Source organism: Lichenostomus cassidix, chromosome 12 (assembly GCF_008360975.1).
Source record: "Lichenostomus cassidix isolate B80296 chromosome 12, HeHo_3.0, whole genome shotgun sequence".
In the NCBI taxonomy this organism is placed as follows: Eukaryota; Metazoa; Chordata; class Aves; order Passeriformes; family Meliphagidae; genus Lichenostomus; species Lichenostomus cassidix.
This window is the reverse complement of record NC_139493.1, coordinates 7,889,586-7,908,944: the sequence shown is the minus strand read 5'-3', so window position 1 is coordinate 7,908,944 and position 19,359 is coordinate 7,889,586. Positions and strand designations below refer to the sequence as shown.

The 19,359-nt window shown below is 40.4% G+C and overlaps 1 protein-coding gene across 4 annotated transcripts in view; it reads right to left on the bottom strand.

Moving 5' to 3' along the window:
- FHIT (fragile histidine triad diadenosine triphosphatase) overlaps positions 1 to 19,359 on the bottom strand; it is a 521,244-nt gene that overhangs the window by 135,361 nt on the left and 366,524 nt on the right. The window lies entirely within an intron of this gene.

The following is a 19,359-nucleotide window of genomic DNA, read 5'->3' as shown; positions in this document are numbered from 1 at the left end:
TAATTCTACCTTGGCGACTGTGCTTTGTGAGTCAGTGAAATGAAGCTATAAAGTAAATAATGGAAGTACACAGACGCTGTTCACAGTCATCTGATCTGCTGTGTTCACAGTAATTAATAATTGCTACGATTCCTCACTTGAAAGTCAATTTTGTAACGATATTAATATGGTCCAGAATTCTTAGCACAGCCTCAGTTGTGTAGATCCAACAAGCAAGTACTTGATTCTCATTTCAATTCCCTGCAGACAGAATTCTTTGCTGACTTACAGAATAGTATTTGCAGAATGAAGACCTTAAAGTAACCTTTAACACCACTTGAACTTTCATGACCAAAGGCTAGGAAAATTATTTTTACCAGTATTAAAACGAGTTTTCAAAGGACTATTTGAAGAAAATTAAGTTCCATGCCATTGTATTACAGTCATCTTTATTTTTACTGCATCTTGAAGCCTGCAGGTATTCAAGAATATTCTCTATAATCCAGGAAAGGAAACTAGGAGCTGCTCTGCAGTTAACAGGTTCACAAAAAGGTTACATCAGCCTGATTGTCAAGAACCACATAAGACATTTGAAACAAGGAGAGATTAATACATGTGAAAGATCAATTATTTCCATAAGCACAGAGAAAACATATTTACATCCACCCAGTTTACATTGTTGGAATCACACTTATAATTCTGATAGGAGAGAAAACCAGACATTTTCTTGAAGTAAAGATGTAGTGGCAGGTTTTGATCATTTTTCAAAATCCAAATGATGACAGACAAATCTGTAATGGATATTTGCTAGAGTGGGAGCAGAACTGAGCAAACTCCACCTGTGGCAGCTCCCACCAGAAATGGAGAAGGCTGGTCCCAGCTGTGGGTGTTAATCTGCTTTGAAAATCTGCCTCTCAGGGATTTTTGTACAGAATCAGCTATGCCACCACCATGCTCCTTTTCTCTTGTCACAACTTATGGTTGTTACATATTTAGAAAAACACATTTAGAAAGCAGGTACTTGGAAATGAAACAATCCTGCGTGGGGACAAAAAGCCTAGTTTTGTGGGGTTTTAGTTCCAAAATGCTGTGTCCCCTGGTAAGTTACTGGGCATAGTAAACCCCTTGTAATTCACTTGTGCCTTCCCAGTGCTTTATACAAAACACATCCACAAAGGATGCTGTTGGCTGAACTTGGGGCTCAAGGGAAGAGCTGGAAAGTTGCTTGGCAGACCTGATTTCCATACCAGGAATAAAGGAATGGAAAAACTAATTAATTTTACTCATAAAAAGGAAATCCATGTCAACACTAAAACAGGAAAAAGGACATTCATTTAATCTGAGTTCATTTTTCAAAAGGAGAGAAGGGAAGCTTGTACCCTTAGGGCATCTGATACTTAAGTAGATAATTATCCTTCTTCTGCAGCACTGCTTTATTATCATGGCTCAATGAACCACTTATAAATGAAGAATTTCCCCTCACTTACCTCTAGCAAAACTGCTGCTTACATTAAGACAAGTTTCCTTTTCCCCCTTGGAATTTTCCCCAGCAGTTTCTCACCCTCTCAGACTCGCACACGCCTCAGCAGCAACTGTTTGTTCTCTCCCTAGCTCAGGGCCACAGCCACAATTTTTGCATTAATGATGGTTTCTGCAACCTGATGTTAGCACTGGACCAGTTGCCTCTGCGATGGGTTGTGGAAACATGAGCTAAACAGTGCTTGGGGAAGCTTTTGTTTCCCTGGCTCATCGTAGACAGAGCGAGGGCTGCTTCTGACCAAGACAGCACAGCTTTGCTCTTGATTTTGTCACTAATCTGCACTGTCATTTTGTAAGATATCTCTGTGTCTCTCTCTGTCTCTCCTCTTCCACACTTTATCAGCCTTATCTGCTTAGACAGCCTTTGCCAGTTGGTGCAGTGGAGGCTTCTAATGAGCTGTGATCCTCTCTGCTCATGTGGGGCCACCATGTGCAGTACCTCATGCTGCAACCACAAACTATGGCATCCTGCAAAAAGGACTTGCACTGCATCCCTACACTACCAGAACTCATTTACAACTCAAACTAGATTTTAGCTATATTTCTGTCTTTGAATTTGATAAATAATTCAAAGGCACAATCACACACTGGAGCATCTTTGCTGAACTTTCCATCATTTCAAAATAATTCTGCAAAGAATAATGATAGAAATTCTGAATCAGAGCTAAATTAACATGAGAATGTAATTAGGACAACATTCAAGTTATATTTAACTATGAATATATTAAAAGCAAAATGGTAGAATGAATTCATGGATTTGAGGTCATTAAGAAAACAACCATCCACTGCAACTTTAAATCATAGTTTTTAACTACAGTTTTTGACACTATCATAGTTTTTAACTTCATATCTGGTCAGATTTTAAGCTGTATACCTGCTCTATTCACCTTAGAATTCATCCTAACTTTAAAATTAGATAAACTGCTCATTACTTTCTACAATAACCCACTGCAAACCCTGCTGTGAAACCACTTCAGGTGACTATGTATTAAAATTGCAAGAGAAAGTGAGTCTGTACTTATGCTTGTATGCAATTACTCCTCAGACTGAAGCATTTACTGCCATCTGACGTGCCTCAGGGCATCCAGCTGCCACTCTAGGAGGGCAGGAGTCTCCCATATGCCCTGTGTCAGAACTGCCAGTCAGGTGGGAAAGCTGAACCATCTCTGAAGTGCTTCTGCTTGGACAAGAGCCCCACTTGACAGAGTGGAGCAGCAGGACAAGGCACTGCAAGATTCATGACAGCATTCTGCCTTCAGAAAGTTTGAACTTTATGTTTCCTTTCTCTAAACACTATAATTAATAATTTTGTGATTTCTTCATTCATTCTAAACTGCTACTGACTGATGAAGTTTCTATTTTTAAGCTTTGATGTGCACAGCTGTTATTTCCTTCAAATTCTCTGAGTCAGTCCACATCACTAGAGCACATGCAATTTGTCAACTTCTCCATTTTAAGGAGTGAAAAACCTTTACACCTTATTATAATCTGTAAGGATACATTCTCTAAATCTCACAGAAGTCTCTCAACGGCCTTACTTGTCTCCCTAATACCTAAATATGCATATATAAATCAATATGCAAACCCTCACACACACTAAAAGCTCCATTAAAGATTCATTAAACAACTAGGAATGTCAGTATTTTTCAGACTAGCAGCAGATAGTAGCCTAAACCTCCAGGTATTTCAGTGGAAGTGCAAAACCACAAAGAAGCAGTGAGGCAAGAGTGGATCAGACCCATTTCCCTCAAACTGAGCTAAAACCTAAGGCTGACCTATGTTTTCCACAGAATCACCTGTACTTTTATATTGGGCACAGTAAACCACTCCCTGCATAATGTTGGTTGTTCAATGCACCAAAGACCATCAGCCTCCTCCACAATTCAAATCAGCCTGTTGGTCTATTCAGATTGTAAGCTGTTTGGGAAAGTTGTTTCCAAGCTAGCAGGACTCAAGTTCCTGAACAGCTGCAGCACAAGGATGCTCAACCACACATGTGCCACCTCAGCCCTCAGCAGCCTCTTTGCACACACCTTGTAAATCTCTGTTTTTTCCCATTGCCCTTTTAAGCCACAGCAACTGGAGCCCTTAGAGGTGGGCAGACAGGGACACTCCCTGCCATGGTTCAGCACCTGGGGATTGTCAAAGCTCTGTTCAAACACCAACACAAATTCCCCATGGGCGTGTGGATGGAAGGATGTGCTCACCCTGGGGATTTCAGGGCACGACTGAAAGGTGAGCATTTAACTGCATCCTGACTTTGAGTCAGCCAGACAGAGAGGACTCTGATTCTACAAGAAAAGCAAAACTCCTGGCCAGCATCTGAGTGGTGACGGACTTCAAATGTAATTTTCCTTCCGCTAGTACACACAGAGTGGAGGCTGAAATTCAAAGGCTCAGTAGTATTTTTTATTTGCTTTATACAAACTTTGACTTTGAAGCTTAAATTATTGTAATTGTGTATTTAAGGCCCAGGCCAGGCTCTGTGTTCCCTTCAATGGGACTCCACTCAACCCCACAAAGCGCCTATTATACGTTTTCACACATAACTATCAAGGTACACACGTTCTGTAGTTCTGAAATGTTGGAAACACGGCCTTTGGGGGGTCAAAAAAAGAAAGAAAACCAAAAAAAGAAACCCCAAAGAGGTTACAATTCCTTTTATGTGACAAGCTTTAGAACTGAACACAGGTTTTTCCTGGTTAAGTCCATTAATTTGCTATATAGAAACATACTTTCAGTTTTGACTCTTGTTTTATGCCTGAATTTGAACTTCAAACAGAACAATTCAAAGCTTTATAAAGGAAAAAATTAAAGGCTCTCCAGGTACTGACACTCTAACAATAGGAATAAAGTTCTTTTTTTTTCCTTTGTCTTTTTGAGGAACCACTTAAAAACATTAAAATTGGCAGGTTTTCTTAATATGTGAGGCTTTAAAAGAACAAAATACAAGGGGAAAAAGGCAAAATATCTAAAAGTGAAAGGGTAATTGCCACTTCATGAAGCTCCTGGGTTTCACCAATATTATTGGCTTTCTATACCATTTGTTACAAAATTTTTTAACTTAGGAAAATTATTTATTTTCAATGTGTAACATAGTCAGGAATCCATAGCTCACATCAGGATGGAAACACTGTTCTTTAAAAAATCTTCCCTCTCACAAGAAGGAGTGCAAGAGTCAACATCTGAAACAACAACAACAAACCCAAAATCCCACACACAAACAACCAAAGCAAAAACATATTTTAATGATGGCAAGTAGAAGTTAATAAAATCTCCAAAACTTTAAGAAGTCTTAAATACCTATTTTTAGCATTCTAGTTTTCTACATAAAAAGTAGTTCAGTTAATAATGAAAACTTTCCTTAATAATTTAATTTTGGAAAACAGCTCAAAACCAACTTATTCATTAATATTTTGATTTTGACTAATTGGTTTTCATTACAAAACTGTCCCAAACTATAATACCTCTAGAGACTTCATATTCCTGCACGTGAGTAACTTAAAGCACAGCAGCCTCAGCTCTCCCTCCACACTGAGAACACCCCAACCACTCACAGAGCAGCTCTCACCAGGGACTCCTGCCTTGGAAATCAGGGCTGTGCTCATTTTAGGATTAATACAGATTAGATGCTGCCACCAGCTCTTGGTAACAGCAGGAGGAACTTGATGGGCATGGAGAGATGGTGTCCCTGGAGCAGGAGGCTGCTCAGCCCTCCCTGAGAGGGTGGACAGTGCCTTGGGGTGGATGCTGGGAGCTCAGGGGGCAGAAGAACCAGCTGCAGAAAACTGTAATAAATTATTATTTCCAACTATTTCATGTGTCTGTATGAAAGAACCCTTCTGCACATTCCTAAGCTGAGGGGAATGCAGAAATTATGTGCTGTGGGGGCAAGGGGAGGGATTATTCTTTTCTTACACTGTTTTACATGAATTTGCATCAAGTGCCCCAAGCCGAGAGAATCACTCAGACAAAGCTTCAGGTATTAAAACTCACCACAACGTCCCCAGATTCAGCTGAGGAGTGTGGGCAGGGGTATTAAATTCATCATTGCATCTAAGCAGAAGTTTTCTTTGTTCAAAAGCTCTAATTGCTAAGAGAAAGAAGTCCCAGGGCTCTGAAAAAAACACAGGAGAATGCATGACTAATAAAATTAATATAACTGAAAAACAACTGCCAGTCATTTATCTTTTTTCTGCCCTTGAACAATTCTTCACATTTTGAAGGCTATGGGAGCAATTTCTTTATGTGAGGAAAACAATAATGGTTCCACAGATGCTGCCTGTAGGAGGAGTTAAAAAGGAAGTGAATACTGAAATAGCAAACGCACATACACACAGAGGGCATCAAAAAGCCTTTAAAAATTAATCAAATGCATATTCTGCTTCATTACAACAACAATATGTCAAGGCACCCATTCAGTTCCCAGTAAAGCCACAGAATTAGGACATCCATAAAACTGTAGCAATGCAAAACCTGATGTTTCCCCTGGCCCAGAACAAGTCTTATTCAATAAAATGGAGTGACTGACCTTAGGAAGGAAATCTGCAGAGGCTCTTTGGATTAAGAGTGAGCATCTAATAATAGGAAAACGTGGAGGAGAACTCTTTAGTGGATTTTACATGTAGAACTGCATTTAAATACATTTTAGAGGACTGCTTTGGTACAATACGGGAAATAGTACATCATAAAGTTTGCTAGTTTGGGAAAAAACATAGCTCTGAACAATAAAGATGATTAAGAACCAATGCAAAAGCAATAAAATTACAATAAAAACTTAAAAATTGCTTCAGACTAATAAACCCCTGCACAATGCATTTTTTTAATATTGCTCTGCCACATCTTAGCATTAATAAAAAAAGTAATTAAGATAAGACAAATTATCTAAATAATTTGATCTTGATAAGGCAGCTCAGTACATGTTTACACTAATGCATAAGACCAGATTTATGCAATAAATCAGAGCATTAGTGGTTCCACTAGAACTAAGAGCAATCACTGCATATCTTTGACATGGATCTCTCCACACTATGATAAGTGCACTCTTTGAAGACCACATTGCAGCTTTTATACAGAGGGGCTTTTATCCTACTTGATCTCCTCACCCCACTGTAACTACTTAAAATAGCTTTTCATGTCAGTGAAACATCCAATAGTTCCAAGAAACGAACAATAAACATTATTTTACCTTTAAAAGTCAATAAATCTAATTTAAATATAGATATGGCTTACAGTCTAAATCTTGCTAGATGGCACAAGCACAGTACAAAGCACTGCCACACAAAGCACAGTGACTCCACAAGACACAGGGCCACCGCAGGGAAATGCGACATTCAGAACTGCTCACTTTTCATTTAAACAAGTCTTTTGTATATTTGATATTCCCTTTAAATGCCTTTAGGGTATGTCAAGTAGGTCAACTAAAAGCTCAGTTCCTGATAGCAAGTGGTGTTTTACTGCAGGATTCATCCTTTTCTGCTGGCTGCTGGCCTTGGGGCAGCCTCGGGCAGCAGCAGGTGCCTGAGTGGAACCACAGGGAGAGCAGCTGGGAGAGTTTGTGCCTCAGAAACACCTCTGAGCCAAGTCTCGTTTGGTGGAAATCTACTCAAGGTCTAAGTCTACATTTGTATCAGGAATCATGAGCACATTATTAGCGTCACAAAAGTCACAATTTGACCTCGGAAGGCCCAAAAGCAATAACCAGTGACCAAAATAGAAATGCAGAACTCCCAATAGAGAAGGACTTCATCTACAACTGCTGCAATGCTCTGAGATCCTGTAAAGAAATCCTGCTGCACAGCACCCCATTCCATCTAAGAGCTACATCTTTACTGCTCTAGTTTATATATCCTTTTCCTAAATAGAAAACTGGTCATAATTACATTAAGTTTTTGATGCACTCTGAATGTACAAAACCACTGAAATAAACAGCCACACCTGAAGCTGACAGCAGAGACCAAACAACATTTGGGGTGCAACACCCAAAGAGTGGGGTTTTGGCCAAAACATGGGAGTGATGGCATTCATCATAGCAACTCATATGTGCATGCAAAGCTGCTCAGCAGCTACAAGTCTTGTCCAAATGACCTGCACCACCAGAAAACTGCACTGGAGTCAATTTTCCAAAATAACCCTGCTGGAATTGCAACATGCCATTGCAACGCCTCATTTCAAACACAGAAAGCGAGCTCATGATCCAAGACCTCCACCTGAGAATAAAAAATAACTTGTGAGAAAATGCTTCAGCATTTGGTCTTAATTAAGGCTGCAGCACCATCATATTCAAAAACTAATGTGATCATTATGAAGCTATATTCTAGCTCATGATTCAGGAGCTATAATGAGGGAATAATTAATTACTAAATATTAGTTATGACAAATTTACTTTCTTGAAATTTATTGGGTGCCATATTCCAGGCAGTAAGTTTTACTGGAAACAAGATTTTACTTGGTAGAAAGATACCACAGAATGTGCTGGGAATTAAGGTTCTGAACAAACCATAAGCATTATTGCCATTGCTGTCTATGCTACTTGGAAGTAAAGTCTTTTTTCTGCTCTGGGCATCTATGGTGGGTAACAGTAATAAATGAATCAGATTAATATTTGGTGAATCTCCCTGGGATTTCTCTCACCTAATTTTGAAGGCAAATTGGTTTGACCAGGGTAAATCAGTGGATTAGGAAGTGGGAAAGCCACATCTTCATGGCTGTTCTTTGCTGCTTAGGAAGTTTCATTTCATCCTATTCTGTTGTCCCCAGAATTAAATTATGTCAGGGGAGGTTGTGTTGGACCTGCTGCTGGACAAGCTGGTAACAGCTCTCCTTTCTCCAAATACCTATCAATGCAGATGATCAAGAGCTTTCTATGTACTCTCTGTAACTCTGCACTCAGTTATGCTGAGCAGCACAGAAAAAACCAAAGCTGGAGTAGCACGTGGCAGACCAAGTGTGCCTTCATTCCGTAACCAGTGAAGCATCAGCTGGAGCAATGCAGTACAAGATCAATTACCTGAGTATCACAGGGGACAATGAAAATGTTTGGATAACCAAGGTTTCAGGTAATTAAGGTAATTTTGAATGTAATTTATAGATAATGAGAAACATGAATAACAGGGAGTTTTGGAAAACTGAATTTGGATAATTCAGGCTATCTTACTCTAAGCGTATTCCTCAAAGAATATTGTAATGTACGCTGGGCTTTTCAAAGTTTTTAAATGAAATAAACCACCTGATTCCCATTAACTTCTCAGGATTGTTTTTCTACCTGGTTCTGTTAGGGCATTCAGAAAACTGCTCCAATGAAAGTCAATGCACAGCTCTGTTTGTCTTAAACTGGAAGTGCTCATGGCATATTTTGCATAGTTAGTTACTGAAATTGCTTCTAAAGCAACAGGATAGGCTATGCTGTTCCAGGAAACTATTCCATGAGAGTAGGATGAACCTAAATTACTACACTCCTTGCAGGAATGGCTTAACCCTCTGTAAAAGTATCAGAATCCTTTGGAACAGTCCAAAAAACCAGAATCTTCTGTCTCCCTTGTGAAAGAGACATTCAGCACAGTCGCATGACAGACAGGAAAATCATAATATCTCTGCCCTGCAATATTACATCTTTGATGTGATAAATGCCCCAGTGTATTTTCATCAGTTCCCTTGAATGCTTAAAATTGCAAAGTCCATGCAAATGGATGTGCATCTCTACTGCACTGGCCAATGCACTGTTGAACTGGATGGTGCAGAGAGATGACTTTGCAAGTAAGAGAGTTGATTACCGGTTTTGTAAATGCAAATTTCTTTGCTGTTAGCAGGACTCCTGAAAGCTGCCCTGTTTAACATCCTGGGGAGTTCTGCAGCACTCACCAGTGAAGCCCAGGGTGAAACACACCCCTTGGTGTCAGGAGACAGGCTGTGACCCTTACAAACAGTAATAGTTGGGTGACAAGGACACTGAAAGGGTAAAGGAGGGACAGGCAAGGGGGGCTGACAGAGGTACTTCAAAAGGAAAAGGGATAGAGCAATAGTCTCTTCTGCAGTTTACGTCTCTGGGGATTAAAACAACGAGAGCTGCTAAGCAGGGAATCAGCTCTCAGCTGCAGTAGAGAGAAAGGTGGGGTGGAAATATCAAAGACCCTGTGTAGCATTTAAGCAGAGACTAAGAGGCAGTTCAACATAAAAAGAAATTATTTTAAATCACTGTTCTTTAGCTACTTAATTTTGACAACTTGTTTCATATCTGCTTTAACACAAAAAGCTTGGTGTTGATGAGAAGGTTCACAGAGAGTGTGTGTGTCAGGACAAAATGCTCCCAAAGGTGCATTTTTCCTCACCTGCCAGGGGAGTCAGTTTTGGGAAAGTCATACTTAAGGGCTGAGAAAATGTAAAACAGATGTGGAGTACATCTTTGACATGAAACTATCTGTACAAAGCACTTCTTTTAACACAGAATAAAACTCAAGCAGAGATGGTAAAACACAGCTTACAAAGCACCCGAGACAATAAAAGCTATAAAGGAGAAGGGAATCAGAAAGTAGGTCTCCTGCCTGTTTTTCACTTGCATAATAAGCTCTCTTGGATAAGGACAACAGGGCCCTGTGTCATGACTGCTGCTGTAGATGCTGTTCTAATGCCATTATTGTCATTAATGCGCATTGTTCCCAGCTCTGCTGAAGTGCTGGGCGATGCACGGTACATAAATTCATACCCTCATCCAGGACTCCTGCAATATTCAAGAACAGGGGAATGAAGAAGACAAACTAGCAGCTTAACTCTGAATAACCTTATTTTGTGTGAGTGTCATCTGAAACCATTACTTTAATGTGATTATCTGTTTTTATTATTTCCTTTCTGTGGACTTGGAATAAAGACACAACTGAGACTCTCTTAGACACGGTCATTGGCATCATTACAGTCTTTCTACTGTCAGCAGCAGAGATCTGATCTGTAAATCAAGTTAGACTGTAAGGGCTACTGAAAAGCAAGCACTCTTTATCATCCCATTACATACCCAAGCTACTGCTTCCTCTGGCTCACTGAGAAAAACAGACTGTTTTAGTTCCTTTACATAACCAGAGGAGTTCTTAATGCACAGATTATTGACTTAGTGGAGTTTTATCATGTCCCAGTGTACCAGGGGATTTTTAATCCAGGACTTCTTTACATGATCTATTTTCATGGCTCTTTTTATTGTCACAGTCTGTCATTATAATGATTTGCAAATCCAGAACCAGTGTACGCTTAGCTCCTTAACAGGTGCTCAAGGAGGAGAGGGGGGAGAAGGCATCTCCCCCTCTCCTCTGCCCTCTCCCACTCTGTAAGGGCCAAACCCCATCACATGCAGCACCACAGAGTCCCTGCAGGGCTGTGTGCAGCAGGGGCTGGGTTGGCTTTCTGCCCACAGGAGCATTTCCACACCAGGGCATCACCTCCATGAAACCAGCTGGATGCAAATCCTCCTGTGCCAGTCTTGGCAGTGAGGCACAGAAAAGCACACATTCTTGAGAAGCTTAGCCTAAAAATGGTCTCCTGCATAGCATCAGTTGATTGTAAAAGCCACTGATGTTTTCTGCCTCTGTTGGTACTACTGGAAGCAGCCAAGTATGTTCATGCCTAGTACAGAGTCGCCTCTGAGAAAAACAAATGCTCCAAAGCAAATGGGAGTGTCACATAACTAGCAAGTTATGACAAGACCCTGGATGTATTGTAACAGTGAGATCAACAAAAAGTCAGCTGTACAAGGGGTATGAAAGGATGCTTGCAGAGGTGAAATCTGTGGTTTTCTGCTTCATAAAGACTTAAACCTGCTCTCCTCCCTTCCACTCCCTTCTCTGATTTATTGCATGGGTCCAGATGGAAACATCCAGATGAACCTCAATACCTGCTGTAGATCCATATAGGTCTTGTACACTGTGAGGACTGGATTTGAGGTTTTCAGATACTTTAGGCTGAGATCCACTAAGGCAAGCATCTGAGTTTACGGCCCTTCAACACCTCCATCCTGCCTCACCCTCAATAGTAGGTATTTCCCTTTCCACTGCTGGAACCAGTGGGGCAATCTGCAAGGTCCCTGTGCACTCCAAATTAATCACAGGCCTAAAAGTCTCACTGGAGCAGGATCTGAATAGCTGTTAGAACTTCACAGCATGTCTACATATCCCCAAAGACTTGGGCTGTGATCTTTGGTTTAGAACTCTCTGTGTTACCATAATACAAGCTGATAACAATATGTCACTGCACTTATTGCCAGTAGACAGCTCCCTGGAGGGAAGAAAAAAATGGTTTAAATCTGACATGCTATCAGTGCTAAAAGAGAAAGTAAATATATGCCAAAACAAACAAATGAACAAAAATCCAACAAAGAAAGATGACAGTATTCCAACTGCATCCTGGATGTGAGGGAGAAAATTGATGTTGAATTTGGCATCTGCAAATGAATTTCCAGAATTCTGTGTTTATTCCTTAAATTACAAGCACATGGCATATCTTGGGGGTTTATGACCACCCTCAAAGCCATCTTGCTGAGAAATGTAAATTTCTTTCTCTTTCTGAAGGTCACAAAGTAGATATCCCATATCTAGGGGCTGAAAGAGCAGCAACATTTGGTATTCCTCCAAATGAAAGCATCTCCACTGTCATTTGTTCAGCTTCCTCTTGCTAAGCTGCTGGATGTGAATCACTCAGCGACCTCCCAACATGTCAGTGATGGCTCTGTGCAGTTACAGAGCTCAGTCTTGCAAAAGTGATGTGCAGACTTGCTGCTCTGGAAATTAAACATGTTCTCTACAGAGTCCCCTTGAATGTGCCTGTCTGCATTTCACATGCAGCCCCATGCTGATCCTTACCAGTGGTGTGAAAAACACTTGAGAATCATTTTTCCCTGGGCTTTACATTACTATCTTAGGATTCTTATCAGACCACTCAGAAACTGGTGGCACAGTCATTCCTGGCTGAATGTCACTGATACAGGATGGAAGGCACCAGAGATGCCCAAGCATAAGCAAGCAAACAGCAGTATAACTAAAAAAGGCAGAAAACACTGCTTTTTTTGGTTATTTATAGGAACTTCAAAGTTCTCCTCAGTTATAAATCATTCTGAGCTACCAGTCTGCCTAAGGATGGCTGTGCTTTTGAAGGTGAAAGCTTGAAGATCAGACCTTGGGTGATAAAAAGAATGTTGGTTCCACTACAGACAAATTCGATTGCAGAGGAGATAAAATGGTGTCCAAGAAGAGGATAGATTAGGCTGAGATATTTTTGCCATGCAACCAGTCATCGAGAGATAAAAGTGCTTCTACAGGGTAGATTTTCAGTATGAGACAATTAAACTTTCTTAAACCACATTTCCCATCAGAAGGAGTAAATAAAATTTCCATTTGACTGCCACTTTCTTAAGACAGTTGATTAGAACGGGAGGTTAATGACTAAAACCACCAACTTTTAAACCAAACTTTAAAAAAAAGTTAAACCAACAGTGAACTATTTAAAAAACCCCTTGCAGCCATGATGCCAGATCCAATTATATTTGTACTACTAATTAATATGTGCAAGATAAGCAAAGTTATGAATGGAGATGAAAAGCCAAAGAATTGTAAGAGGCAAGGGAAATTGTTCTATAGCAAAACATGCTTAGGCTGTACTCAAAAGAAGAACCAACAAGCAATTTAATGTCGTTTCCGTATCTTCTGTTCCAGAAGCAGCTCATCAGGCTGTGTATGAAAAAAAAAAAGAGGACTGGCTCATAAAACTTTCAGACAAACTATGTTTAGAAAGCATTATAAAAACAACAACAAAAAAAATCAGCCTTTTTCTAGAAGAAAGTGATTTGTATGCAAATATACCCCAACATTTGTCATCAAAACCAAAGGATTTTGAAGTGAAAGGAGGTTTTTTTGAATATAGTTTATCACTGCTTTGATGAAATGAGATGCCAGCTGCGAGGTTGCTGCTGTCTCCTTTAATAGCAATTAGGAGGCTGGGAAATGGAGCTGTAGCTTGTGCTCACAGGCAGAGCTGACACCACCCATGTAGCACAAGTGTGACACCTAAACCTCCAGTGGCAGCAGCCAAGACATCAAGAGATCCACACTGGAAGTAAAACACTGCACTTACTGGCAACCTCTATGACCTGAGGTACTACAAAATGCATGAAACACTCAGTATTACTTATAATAATTTAATGTTTTCCAGTGGGAGGAGGATTGGGAAACCAATGTTTGAATAAAGCTAAAAGCAAACTCTGCTGCTGAGAAAGAATGGTCTGACTCGTTTTGTTTTACACACTTTAATTTTCTTTCCGTTTGTTCAGAAGAGTGTGTTTGCCCTTGGGCATCCTGGACAGTTTCACCTGGACCTCCCAGCCAGCAAGGACTGAGCAGGAAAGAAGCATCATGAATTAGATTTGGTAGCCAGGCCTCCCTCAAGCCCCAGAGAAGGGAAAAGCCTTCCAGCTCACTTGAAAGGTCAACAGGAGCAGACAGAGCTCGAAGCCATGGGGGCCACTTAGAGCATACCTTGAGAGCAACTCTGGCTTACAGATTTTTGACTTGGAAACATTCGGTGACAAATCACATCTCTGACAAATTTTTACCTGCACTTACAGAAATTCTAAAATAATGAAATCCTGCAAGGAGGAGCTTCCTCCTCCCCCGAGATTTTGCCCTCAAAAAGTTCTGGAACATTCAAAAGCCTTGCTCAGACTTAGGAAACTATCCCCAGTTCCAGATGCTATCGCCATTGCTCTGCAATAGTCAATTGCTAATTGATTTCCTTTAAACTTGTGTAAGCTATAGATATATAGATGTGTACGTGCATTGAAGCTCAAAGTGTGTTTCCTTGTTCAGAACTCCGATATCAAAACATCTCCAATCTCCCCAGGGGTGCTCTAGGACAACCTACAGGACAAAAGGAAATCAGTTTTGACAAAGCAGGAGAGATTGCTAGAGTAACAAACACCTTAACATACAATTTTAAAAATTATTTTCTTGCCTTAACTCAGGTAGCCACACAGTTATGCTTTAGAGGATGACATTTCTGAGACTGCCACTGATCTATCAAAAAAACCCCCAAACTTACCAACAAATAAAAAGCTCTCTTGGAGGTTTAGCTTATGTGCTTATGCACATACACACCTGCTTCCTCTGTTTGCATGCTATAAAGATTTTCCAGAAATAAAAGTCCTAATAGGTAAAGGCTAGAGTCATTAAACATAATTTTGAATACATCAGAGAACAAAATGTTCCCACGCTGCCAAGTGCAAAGCAACAGAATACATCTGCACATAATGGCAAGCAAAACACTGTGGAAGCAGATGTCAAGAATATTATTTACCTTGACTCAGATTCCTCAAGGAGAAGGATTTCAAGATGTTTTTCTGCAACATGGCTTAACACTGATGGGCCAGAGGCTGGGCTGAAAGCTGAGGTGTTTGCAGCCCTCTCCTCCCATAACTCCAGTGTAGGTGGAAGCACACTGGGATTGCTCCCCTGCCTTGGGCACAGGCAAGTAAAGCCCAGGCGTGGCAGGGTGTGCTGCTGACTCCTGGGGCAGCAGAGCCAGGGGCAGGAGGATGCAGCAGGGTGGGACTCAACCCTCACCTTGTGTGTCTCACCTTGTGCATCCTCACGGTGCTCAGGGAGCTCTCAGCACAAAGCCTGCCCTCAGGAAAACACACCTGAAATATCTAACCTTCTACATTTTGGAGCTTTCACTGCAAAAATACCTGCATGCACAGCACAGGCTCCTCCAGAGCTGTCAAACAGGATTTGAAACCCAGCTCCTCTGGCATGGGATGCACAAATCTTCTGCAGCAGCTACAGGAGATCTTGACTGACAGCAGGAGCAGCACTCTGATATTGTTTTGTGGACTCCAAAACCACACAAAGCAGGAACAGTTTGGAGACTTGAGCTTTACAAAATAGTTTTGCTGTTTGGTAATGCTAACCCTTGAGATACAACCAAAAAAAACCCAAAAAAAACCACCAAAAAAAAACCCAAAAAAGAAAGGCAAAAAAGTTTTCCAGGGTAACAACTTTTTTAGCTACAAGAATGTTTTAAATCCCCCTAAAAAAGTAAAGAAAGGAGCCTGGGATCCATACATCCTGCCACACATAATCCCCAAACAGGCTATGTGCAATAAGAAATATATTATTACTTAATATTTTTGCCTTACATAATTCAGTACAGCACTGGATGTTGCTAAACCTTTTAACCCCTGCATTTTTTTTCCACTCTCAGTTTCCACAAAAACTGGAGACTTTTCTCTAAGGAAGTAAGATATACAAGCTAATAAGCTGAGCAGCATTTCATCCTCACATGATAAAAATTCATTAAAATTCTTTAAAAAACAAACCAGGATAAATCCCAAACAGAAGAAAATCGGTAGTGCTAGGGCTTCTACAGAGGGAAACAGAAATATCCTCACTTGGAGCACAGCCCTTCAATCAAAAGAAAAATCAAGAATATCTATTGCATCTTGTACAAATGCACCTTGGAAGCCACCAAAAAAAAAAAAAAAAGTAATTGTAACACCATGTCAGGCAATGTAAATATGCAGGTAGGTGTCCAATTACTTCAGCTTTAAAGATCAGTGTAGTCTCTCTCTTTCTAAGCAGACAGGGTGCACACAAGTTTTGATACACACTCTTGATGTATTTACCTTTGAAATCTGGCGCTGCTGGGGACTGTTGTTGTTCAACCAAAGTGTATGTATGCAAAAGCTGGATCATTTTCATCGTGCTGTGTGGTGTATAGCTGTGCTTTTCAGGCTAAACATCTATACTGCTGAAGAAAATGCCCTTTTTCTTTTGAAGTAGCAGAGTACAAACCTCAAAGGTTCATTTCTTTGCAAAGACTAAGGCCCTAATGAGCATAAGCAACACACGATTACAGCAGCTCCGGAGTTACATGGAATATATTCCAGGCAGATCTTTGTCAATACAGCTCACAGCACATTGCAGAGAATAAAGTTGGTATAATCTATTCATTCATATGTTACCTCGTATTGAAAGATATATTGGTGACCTTCTCCAGCGTGACTGTTATAATAGTAATAAAACTGAATCCTGGAAGATTGCACTTGTGGTCAAAGTACTAAAATATGACCTTATGCTATTCAACATTGACATTTATTATATTAATTCAAACACAAAAACTGCATTAAAATGATGTTAACTGTCTGGCTTTCGAGCACAACAGCTAGGAAATTTGACCTGCAAGTAAGACTTCACAAACTCACAATTTCACTTTTCACCATGTCAACACCTAAGGCACATCTTTTACCAAATCTGGTAGTTTAGGCTCTTTAAATAAAAATCTGCTTATCTCAGCCACAGGGACCATGGCAGAGGTGACACCATAGAGTGAATCTACAGTGTTCATACCAGGCAGCCTCAATATAAAAACAAAAGTAAAATAAATCCCCAGAATCAGGAGTTCATCTTTGCTCTTCAAGTGGAAACACAAAGGGCTAAATGCCAAACACTGACCACCTGGCTGCAACAAGAATGGAATTTTTCACAGTCATTTTAATATCACAGCAGCACATCCATTTCAAACACAGAAAGAAAATCTAGTCTCAGGTCAGCAAGGAAGATCGAGGATTCTGCAGTTCCACATACTCTGAGCTCCTACTGGTTTCACTAAAAATACAGGACAGAGAGCAGCACATCAGAGCAGAGATGTGCACTGCAGATCTCAGAACAGAATGAGGTCTACAGCTATTTTGGGATACAGTAAAAGTTGAAGAGCAGAGCTATCTGGCATTCTTTTTTATTTTCCTGCTGCAGTTAGTGTCGGCTCACAAATAAGTATTTTTCAGGGTTACAAAACAATTACTAGTTAAAAACAAAATAAAAGTGAAAATATTCCAGATTCTGAGTGATCTCAGATCAGTCAACAATATGGGCATTTGAGCATTTTTTTGGAGCCTGGTAACTCTGCAGAGAGATCTGTCTCCTGTTATGAGTATCCTCACTGTTCTGTGCTGTTACACACTCACATTGATTTTTAATGAGAAATTCAACAGCCATTTCAGCAACAACAGATAGGAGCCCATCAACCATTTTTTCTCAGAACAGAACTCTTATTTTTGACCAGTCTAAATTTGCAAATATGCTTAATTTTGAGAATTAAATGAGAACACTAATGCCTCCCACTATGTTGGCAAGTTGCAAATTTTCAGACAGAAAGGGAAAAATGTTGGATTTTTATAATCCAAGCTGCATAATCTGTCAAGAACAATGATTTGCGTCTGGCAAATGCTGATACGCATTTTCAGCAGAGCTAAGCAACATCAGCTCAGAGAAGAGAGCAAAATCCCCCTGCCTGTGGGCCAGGCACTGCAAAATGAAGCTTAAAAAAAAAAAGAAAAAAGAAAGAAAGGAAAGTGGGTTTGTCATCAGGGTGGCAGACAATGCCAACTATTTCACTTTAGCTACCTGGAATACAGACTTTGCTTTTTCAGGCTATGACTGACAGAGCTGCAGCTCCCCTGTAGTAAGGGTGACATCTCATTCCAACAGCAGCTTCACCCCAAGGCATCCTCTGGGCTAGGCACACCAGGCAGAGTCTCTTCCCAGAACCTGCAGCTTTGCAGGAGCATCTCAATGGCACATCTGGGCAGGAGATCTCCTGTTCTGCCTTGGCAGAAGCTCTTCCTGTGGTGCTCAGTGTCTACACAGATCCCTTATTTTGGTTCCCTTCCTCTCCCAGGGGTGCAACTGGGTCAGGCTTTTTCTTTTTTTAAAACTCCTTTTGGACACATTTCAGCAGGTTTCTCCTAATCCACCCATATTCCTGCCTCCTCTTCACACAACGTGCTCCTTTAACAAAGCGTGATGCACAGCAGGCCCTCACACCTGGATAGAAAAGCCTTCCTTCTTTGCTCTTTACCTCTTTTCCTACATTATTTGCATCCAACCACGATTCATTTCCTCTTATTTAAGAGGACAGAAATGTGACTACTAAGGCATGTTATGAACTAGAGTATTTCAGAAAAAAAAATCTGCCAAGCCCTCCATGGCCAAACTAATTACAACGGTACTCTCTGCAGCTTGATGAAGCTAAATGGAGATCTACAAAGTGCCTTTGTAAATAGAAAAACATGCACGTGAAAAACATTCATTTGGAGAAATATGTATCCAGCATCGAGGCTTCAGGAGCAGCAGTTTATAGACCCTGTTACCACTACATGCATTTTAAATTTGAATGCCTCCTCAGTATTCATGAAGTGTACCACAGTTCAATAGTTGTTTTCATGAGTTGTGCCTTCATTAGGTGAACAACATTAAACACCTGGGATACTGTTCAAACTAGTCCTAAGGGGCAAATTTTCATGACAAATGAGCTGAGATAAATTTTACAACTGAAAAAAAAAATCTCAATTTTGCAATGGTAAATTTACTACTTGTTTCAAAGAAATAAAATAAAGCAACAAAGACACAAAGTTAATATTAATATTACTTCTACAAAATCCCACAGAAAAGATTTGTTTGCTGTTCAAATAAGAATACTTTCAAATACCAGAAGGAGAGTAAATATTTATTGACACATGCTTTTGTTTCCCCTTTCAAGTTAATGGGGTTAATTCCCCACTATCTTTGCAACCTTCTGGATGTTCATTATCAGGATGACTTCTTATGCCTTTATGGCTGGCAGTATCTTACAGATTTTGTTCAAATCTGTTTCTTTCTTTCCTAAGGCCTGCAGCATGCTTGTTTCCATCCTCACTTGGATAATGCACCACTGGAGATGCTGTCAAATGTACATTTCTGTGCTCTCTCCTCTCTGGGAGCCTCCCTTATTCAGAGCTGAGCAAGCAGTGCCTCAGTGCACACACAGCTCTCCCAC